This window comes from Carlito syrichta, unplaced genomic scaffold (assembly GCF_000164805.1).
Source record: "Carlito syrichta isolate Samal-C Ts95f unplaced genomic scaffold, Tarsius_syrichta-2.0.1 Scaffold308816, whole genome shotgun sequence".
NCBI lineage: Eukaryota > Metazoa > Chordata > Mammalia > Primates > Tarsiidae > Carlito > Carlito syrichta.
The window spans coordinates 440,849-448,831 of NW_007252912.1; positions in this window are offsets into that span (position 1 = coordinate 440,849).

The window sequence follows — 7,983 nt, forward strand, 5'->3', positions numbered from 1 at the left end:
CTTCCAAGTAACTGGAACTACAGGCGCGCGCTACCATGCCCGGCTAATTTTTTTGATTTATTGCAGCGATGAGATCTCTCCAAGTTGCCCAGGCGGATCTCGAACCCACAGGCTCAGGCAATCCACTCACCTCAGCCTCCCAAGGAGCGGGATTACAGGCTGAGCCACCGAGCCCGGCTGAGCCACCGAGCCCGGCTAAGCCTCAACTCTGGACCATGGCAGGCAAGACCCTGTAGACCCTACCTCTGCCTTCCTCCCAGTCTCTCTTCTTACGCTCCGCCCCTACTAGCTCCACTCCAGTCACATTGGACTTTTTGCTGCTTCTCAAATGTACCAAGGCTGCTCTCACCTCCCAGCCTTTGAGCTCACTGTTTGCTCTGACTAACTCACTCTTCCCCCAGATATTTACATGATTTGCTCTCTGAATTCTCTTAGGCCTCGCCACTAATGTCAGCGGCTTTTCCAAATCACCCTCGTTTAATTAGGACCCCTGCCTCAGACTTCTTCCCATTTTGTGTTCTCCATTGAACTTTTTGCTGTTTGAATTGTACCATCTGTATGTTTGTTCCCTTGCTTATTGCTTGGGAACTTCATGCATCATGACTCCTTCAGAGCAGAGCCATGCCTAGCATTTACCAAAATCTCCTGTCTCTGGCACAGTCCCTGGCATATTTATGTGATTTAATATGTACTCTTAACAACTACAACCACCACCACGCAGGGCCAGGCTCTGTGGCTCACACCTGTGATCCTAGCATTTTGGGAGACTGAGACTAGAGGATTGGTTGAGGCCAAGGAGTTCAAGACCAGCATGGGCAACATAGCGAGACTCTGTCTCCACAAAAAAAAAAAAAAAAATGCACAAATTAGTCAGACATGGTGGCTGTGCCTGTAGTCCTAGCTACTCAGGAGGCTGAGGTAGGAGGATCACTTGAGCCCAGGAGGTCTAGGCTGTAGTGTGTCTGGATCGTGCCATTCCAGTCTTGGAGCAATAGAGCGAGACTTTGTCAAAACAAAACAAATCCTTTTTATTTTGAAAGAATTTTAATTGCAAAGATGGCACAGAGTGTTTGGGTACACTTTCACCCTGATTACCTTAATGCCACGTATCAGATTTAACCATAGTACAATGATCTAAAAAAAAAGTTAGCATTGATACACTACAACTTACTCATCTATAGATCTTAATAGAGCTGCAATTGACCTACTAATGGCCTTTATTCTGCTGGAGGTTCGAATCCTGGGATCCCACGTTATATTGAGTTGTCATGTCTCTTTAGTTTCTTCCGATCTGGTACAGTTCCCCCGTCTTTCATGACCTTGACTCTTGGCCAGTTATTTTGTGAATGTCCCTCAGTTTGTGTTTGATATTTTTCACGATTAGAGTGAAGTGATGTGTTTTGACAGAAATAGCACAGAAGCGATATGCTCCTCTCAGAGGATGGGACCAGGAGGCACATGACGGCCCTGCGTCTCTTCGGCTCTGGATCACTTGGCCAAGAGGGTGTTTGCCAGATCTCTCTGCATAAAGCTACTATTTTTTTTGATTTGTAGTTAATTACATGTCTGGTGAGGAAATACATTGAGACTATGCAAATATTCCATTTCTCGTCACATGTTAGCTCACCGATCTTACCATTCACTGACAATGCTTGCCTGCAACAATCACAGTTGTTTGGTCATGGTGATTTCCAATTCCATCATTCCTTCTAGGTCTATACATTGGAATTCTAGTGTAAGGAAGAACTATCCCTTCTTCACCTATTTATTTAACTGATTTTTTTTTACATCAGTATGGATTCAAGGACATGTCTTTTATTCAGTAGATTATAATCTTTTACTCTCATTATTTATTTTGTTGCTCACATTGTCCCAGGTTTGGCTATTGCAAGCTCATTTGGGTTGACTCTTGTGTGCTTTTGTTTTTTTGTTTTGTTTTGTGTGAGACAGCGTCTTGTTCTGTCACCCAAGCTGGAGGGCAGTGGTGTGATTTTAGCTTATTGCAACCTTGAACTCCTGAGCTCAAGCAATCCTTCTGCCTCCGTCTCCTGAGCAGTTGGGACTACCTGGATAATTTTTGTATTTTTAGTAGAGATGGGGTCTCACTATGTTGCCCAGGCTGGTGTCAAACCCTTGGCCTCAAGTGATGCTCCCACATCAGTCTCCCAAAGTGCTGAGATTATAGGCATGAGCCACTGTACCCATCCTCCTGAGCTTTTGACAAGTACCTGTCTGCCTTTTTTTGTTTAAAGCATATCCTTAATTTCCAGAACCACAAGGTGTACCAGGCTCATTTTGTACTTTTCCTGCCCCAGGCCAAGAGCCCTGGTCCTTCCTACTGCAACGCAGTGCTGGGAAACCACAATTGGTATAGTGTTTTTGCTGTGGTGTCACTGCTTCTAGGCCCTCTCAGTGGACACAGTTAGAAAATATGAAGGGGGTCCCAAACATCCAGATTTTTTTTTTTTTTTGAGTTGGAATCTCACTCTGTCACCCAGGCTGCAGTGCAGTGTCACGCTCATGGCCACCTCAGCCTCGACCTACTGGCCTCAGGAGACCCTTCTGTTCCAGCTTCTAAGAAGCTGGAACTACAGGCGTGCACCACCACGTACAGCTAATTTTTTGATTTATTGTGTAGATGTTGCCCAGGCTGGTCTCAAACCCATGGGCTTAGGCAATCCTCTCTCCGCCACCTCCCAAAGTGCTGGGATTACAGGCGTGAGCCATCATGCCAGGCTACATCCAGAATTCATTTATAAAAAAGTGGGTATTTACTCTTACATGTTTAAACTTCAGTCACCTTCAGAGAGCTCTCTGTTTGACACAATACACCTATTGAGATGCTTTTTCCACTCCTCGAAACAGTTTTGAACTTGTCCATTTTGATGTCTTGTAGTGTTTCTGCTGTTTTTTTTGTTTCACCTCTGCCACACTTGCAAAATGTCTCCCTTTGAGGACTTTTTTCATTCGAGGAAACAAACAAACAAAAACCGCTCAGGGCGTGATTGGGTAAATAGGGAGAGTAGGGCATGAGGGTCACGCCGTTTTCGGGAAAAATTGCTGAACACTCAGTGTGGTGTGGGCAGGTGCCCTCTGGAACCACCCGTCATGAAATGGGCAAATGTGTTTCTCCAAAAAAAATTCACTGAAGTTGAATGCAGCCTCTCACAACAATGCTTGCTGGTACACTGATGCCAATGGGATCCTAGAACACTCACCTAGTGGGGAAGCCTGTACTACAAGGGCCGCACCCTCCAAAAGACAATTCTGGCTTTTAGGGGAGCCCCCTTGTATGTATTCAGACAGACACACACATCCACATCAACATCCATTTCTATATATCCTCCATCTTCCTGTCTTCCTTAAAAACTGTGAACTTATACTAAGCCCTCTGATTCCCACTGGGTACCACAGGGCTTGTTCTAACTCTCTCCCTTTCCTTTCTTCAATAGAGAGATGGCCAGCTCTCGTGATCCACAATGCTTACTCATTTGCCCAACCCAGTATACACCTTGTGTTCGTTAGGGCTGCCACAACAAAGTGCCACAAACTGGGTGGTTTAAAACAACCCAAACTAGAATTTTCTCACAATTCTGGAAGCCTGTGGTAAAAAAAAAAGTCAAAGTATCCAAAAAGGCATGTCTGGCTCCCACAGGGGCTCTGAGAGAAAATCTGTTTCCTGCCTCTGCCGGCTTCTGGTGGCGCCGGCAGCCCGCGGCAGTCCTTGGCTTGTGGCTGCATCACTCCGGTCTCTGCCTCCGTCTCCACCTGGCCTTCTTCTCTGTGTGTCTCTATGTGTCACGCCTCTCCCTTCTCTCTTATAAGGACACCTGTCATTAGCCTAGGGTCCATCCTCATCTCAGAATCCTTGGCTTAGTTATAGTGTTTGCAAAGACCCTACCCAAATAAAGTCACATTCACAGGCATGGGGAGTTAGGACTTGGACATATTCTCTTGGGGGGACACAATTCAACCTACTACACACATAAGTGAGTTGCAAATTGCTGACCTATACTCTGCTGAAAAACAAACTTACTAATCAACATATATGTATAAAGTTCTTTTGGCCTGTAGTTTCTCTCTCTCTCTCTCTCTCTCTCTCTCTCTCTCTCTCTATATATATATATATATATATATATATATATATATATATATAAAATTATTTTTTTTTAGAAAGCAGGATTTATTGAGAGGACAGAAAAGTTCCCACAGTGGGAGGGGGTCCCGCAGGGGTTGCCCATCTTACAGTATTATAATCAAATCTTGTTTTCTGGAGTTGCTTAGATTAGCTCTTTTCTTCCTCATTCCTTTGATGTGGCTGGTTTTATTATTTATTTCTAATATAGTTAGTTTCGTTTATTATTATTTTTAAACATCAGATAAGCATGAAGGACTTAATATTGTTCATCAGCGTGAGTCTGCTGAACTATGTTATCATTATGGTATCATTTATTACTGTTTTTACTCCATTTGGGGCTCAACCACATCCTGGTTGATTTTAATTAATAGTTATTTTGGGGGGAAGCACATCAAATATTACCATGGCTTTAAAATCCAGAGCTACAAAAAAGCCCTGATTTACAGAAGTGGGGTCCTCACCCCCATTCCTACCTCTACCCGTTTGCATCTGCCAGTTACTCACTGGCCTCTCTAGGCAGCCAGTCTCATTGATTTCTAATTTTTCCTTTCTAGATTTCCTGCTTCCATGCTTTTCTCTTCTTTTTTCTTTCATGAGCAGAAGCATACCATAGATAGCCTTTGAGATTTTTCTCTTTCTGGTTAATATCACTTGGGAACACATTTGTATCAGTTTCCTCATTTTTATTTGCAGCGACATACGGGGTATGACAATTAAGTGCGAGAACTTGCCACCATGCGCGTCCCTTGGCAGCTCTGTACAAACAAATTTGGTGAGGTTTCATAACCTTGGTATATCAGTTTGTGTGGATGTGTGGCAGTCTTCTTCTCTGTGTGTCTCAATGTGTCACGCCTCTCCCTTCTCTCTTATAAGGACACCGAGTGGCATTCATTATTGTTGGTGCATGTTTTTGTGTGCCTTCGTGAGAATATTGGAGCTTGAATTAGAGCAACAAACAAACATTACTTTTCTTATTAAGTCTGCCAAGAGTGGACGTGAAATCAGGGACATGTTAGTCGAAGTCTGGAGATAATGCCATGAAGAAGATGGCAGTATACAAATAGACTAAATGCTTTCCTGAGGGGAGAGAAAGCGACTCAGATGAAGAGAGGTCAGGACAACCAATATTGATCAGACGTGACTAAAATATTGTAAAAATTAATCAAATTGTGTATCAAAATTGTCAGCTGACTGTGAGAAGCATAGCAGACTAAATAAACATCAATAGAGAAATTTCCAGGTCTCACCACATTGCCCAGACTGGTCTTGGACCCCCGGGCTCAGACAATCCTCTCGCCTCAGGCTCACAAAGTGCTGGGATTACAGGCTGAGCCACCTCACCCGGCCAGGAAAATCTTAACTGAAAATCTTGGCATGAGAAAGGTGTGTGCAAAATGGTCCCAAAGGAGCTCTTGCATCACAACAATGCACCAACTCACACAGCATTGTCTGTGAGGAAGTTCTTAGCCAGTAAACAAATACCTGTATTGGAACACACTCCCTGCTTACCTGGTCTGGCCCCCAATGACTTTTTTCTTTACTTGAAGATAAAGGAAATATTGGAAGGTATTCAAAGTAATTTTGAAACTCTTTTTCTGGAATGGCCATCAGAGCTGTCATCATGTTACCCTTGATGTCCTGATCATCATCAAATTACTTTGACGGGTGGACTAGGCACTGGTGTCAGTGCATAGCTTCCTAAGGAGAGTACTTCAAAGGTGACCATAGTGATATTCAGCAGTGAGGTATGTAGCACTGTCTCTAGGATGAGCTTGTGAACTTAATTGTCAGACCTTGTACGACTCCATTTCAGGGCAAACCTGTAGCATATTCAACCACACTTCCATGAAATTTCTGGTATTTGGCAATTATAAGCAATTCTGCACCGAGTAATCTTGCAAATGTGTGTTTTGTGTTTTGGGAAGTGTATTTTCAGAGTAAATTCCTAGAAGTGAGTTGCTGGGTCAAAGGTAAGTGCACATGTGGTTTTGTTAAGTAGTGTATTGGTTTTCTAACGCTGCTATAGCAAATTATCACACATTTAGTGGCTTAAAACAATACACACTAACTGTCTTACAGTCTGGAGTCCACAGGTCTGAAATGGTTTCCCTGGGCCAAGATCACTGTATTGCAAGGGCCATGCTTCTCTGAGGCCTGGGGAGAGAACGTACTTCCTGGCCTTCTCCACTTATGGAGTGGCATCCCTTATTTTCCTTGGCTCTTGGCCTCTGCCTGTGTCTTCAGAGCCAGCAGAGTAGCATCTTACTTCCATCGTCACATTGCCTTCTTCTGTAGAGAATCTTCTTTTGTGTAGGATCTTCTCTTGTCTCCTCTTATAAGAATACTTGTGACCACATTTAGGGCCAGCCCAGGCTGGGCGTGGTGGCTCGTGCCTATAATCCCAGCACTTTGAAAGGCAGAGGCACGAGGATTGCCTGAGCCCAGGGGTTCCAGGTTAGCCCGGGCAACATGGCGAGACCTCATCTGTACAATAAATAAAAAATCAGCCGGGTGTGGTGGTGCATGTCTGTGGTTCCAGCTACTTGGGATGCTGAAGCGGGAGGGTCTCCTGAGTCCAGTAGGTTGAGACTGCGGTGGTTGTGAGCGTGCCACTGCACTCCAGTCTGGGGGACAGAGACTCTGACTCTCTTTCTCTCTGACTCTTTGACTCTCTCTCTCTCTCTCTCTCTCTCTCTCTCTCTCTGTGTGTGTGTGTGTGTGTGTGTGTGTGTGTATATGGCAGCTGGAACATTAGTGCTGTTGAGTCCCTTGGAATCTTTAGGGATGAAGCCTCATTCCAGCAAGTCTGGGCATGATTCAAGATCTAGCACACATGGAGGGCTGAAGGGGAACCTCTTCTGCTCTGAAACCTGCTGGACTGAGCTTTCTTCTTGTGAGAGTTGTCAGACAGAAGAACCCTGTGAGGAGGTGAGCTCCCCTTCACCAGAAGTTCTGAATGACCAGGATCTATCTCGGAGTAGCTAAGCATTATGAGGGATTCCCTATCCAAACATGATGGGCACTAGCCATGTGAGCTCTAGCGTGCTTATTTCATGTTAAAATTTTTTCTCAACTTTTTACTTTGAAATAATAATAGTTTTCTAGGAAGTTGCAAAAAATAGTTCAGAGCAGTTTCTTATGTCCTCACCCAGTTCCCTCCAGTGGTTCCATTTTACATGACTGTAGTGCAATATCAAAACCAGGAAACTGATGTGCGTACAACGCATATGTATAGTTCTATGCCAATTTTCCACATGTGTAGATTTGTGTAACCGCCACCTAATCAGGATACAGGACTATTCCATTGCCACAAAGTTCTCTCACCTTTTATCATCACACCCATCCCCTTTTCCCTACAGTCCCTAACCCCTGTAGCCAGGTATCTGCTTTTCATCTCCATAATATTATCATTTAAAAAAAATTTTCTTTTTGGCATTTATTACTATGATGAAAATTCCCAAAGATGCCCTGAACCACCAATATTTATTTCTTATTTTTATTTATTTATTTATTTTGAGTCAGAGTCTCACTTTGTCACCCAGGCTGGAGTGCAGTGGCACGCTCACGGCCACCCCAGTGTTGACCTGCTGGGCTCTGGTGATCCATCTGCCTCAGCATTCCAAGTAGCCAGAACTACAGCTGTGTGCTACCATGCCTGGCTAATTTTTTGACTTATTGTAGAGACGAGGTCACACCATGTTGCCCAGGCTGGTCTCGAACCTGCAGGCTCAGGCAATCCTCTCACCTCGGCCTCCCAAAGTGCTGCTGGGATTACAGGCTTGAACCACTCTGCCTGGCCTTATTTATTTATTTATTGAGTTGGAGTCTCACTCTGTCGCCCAGAC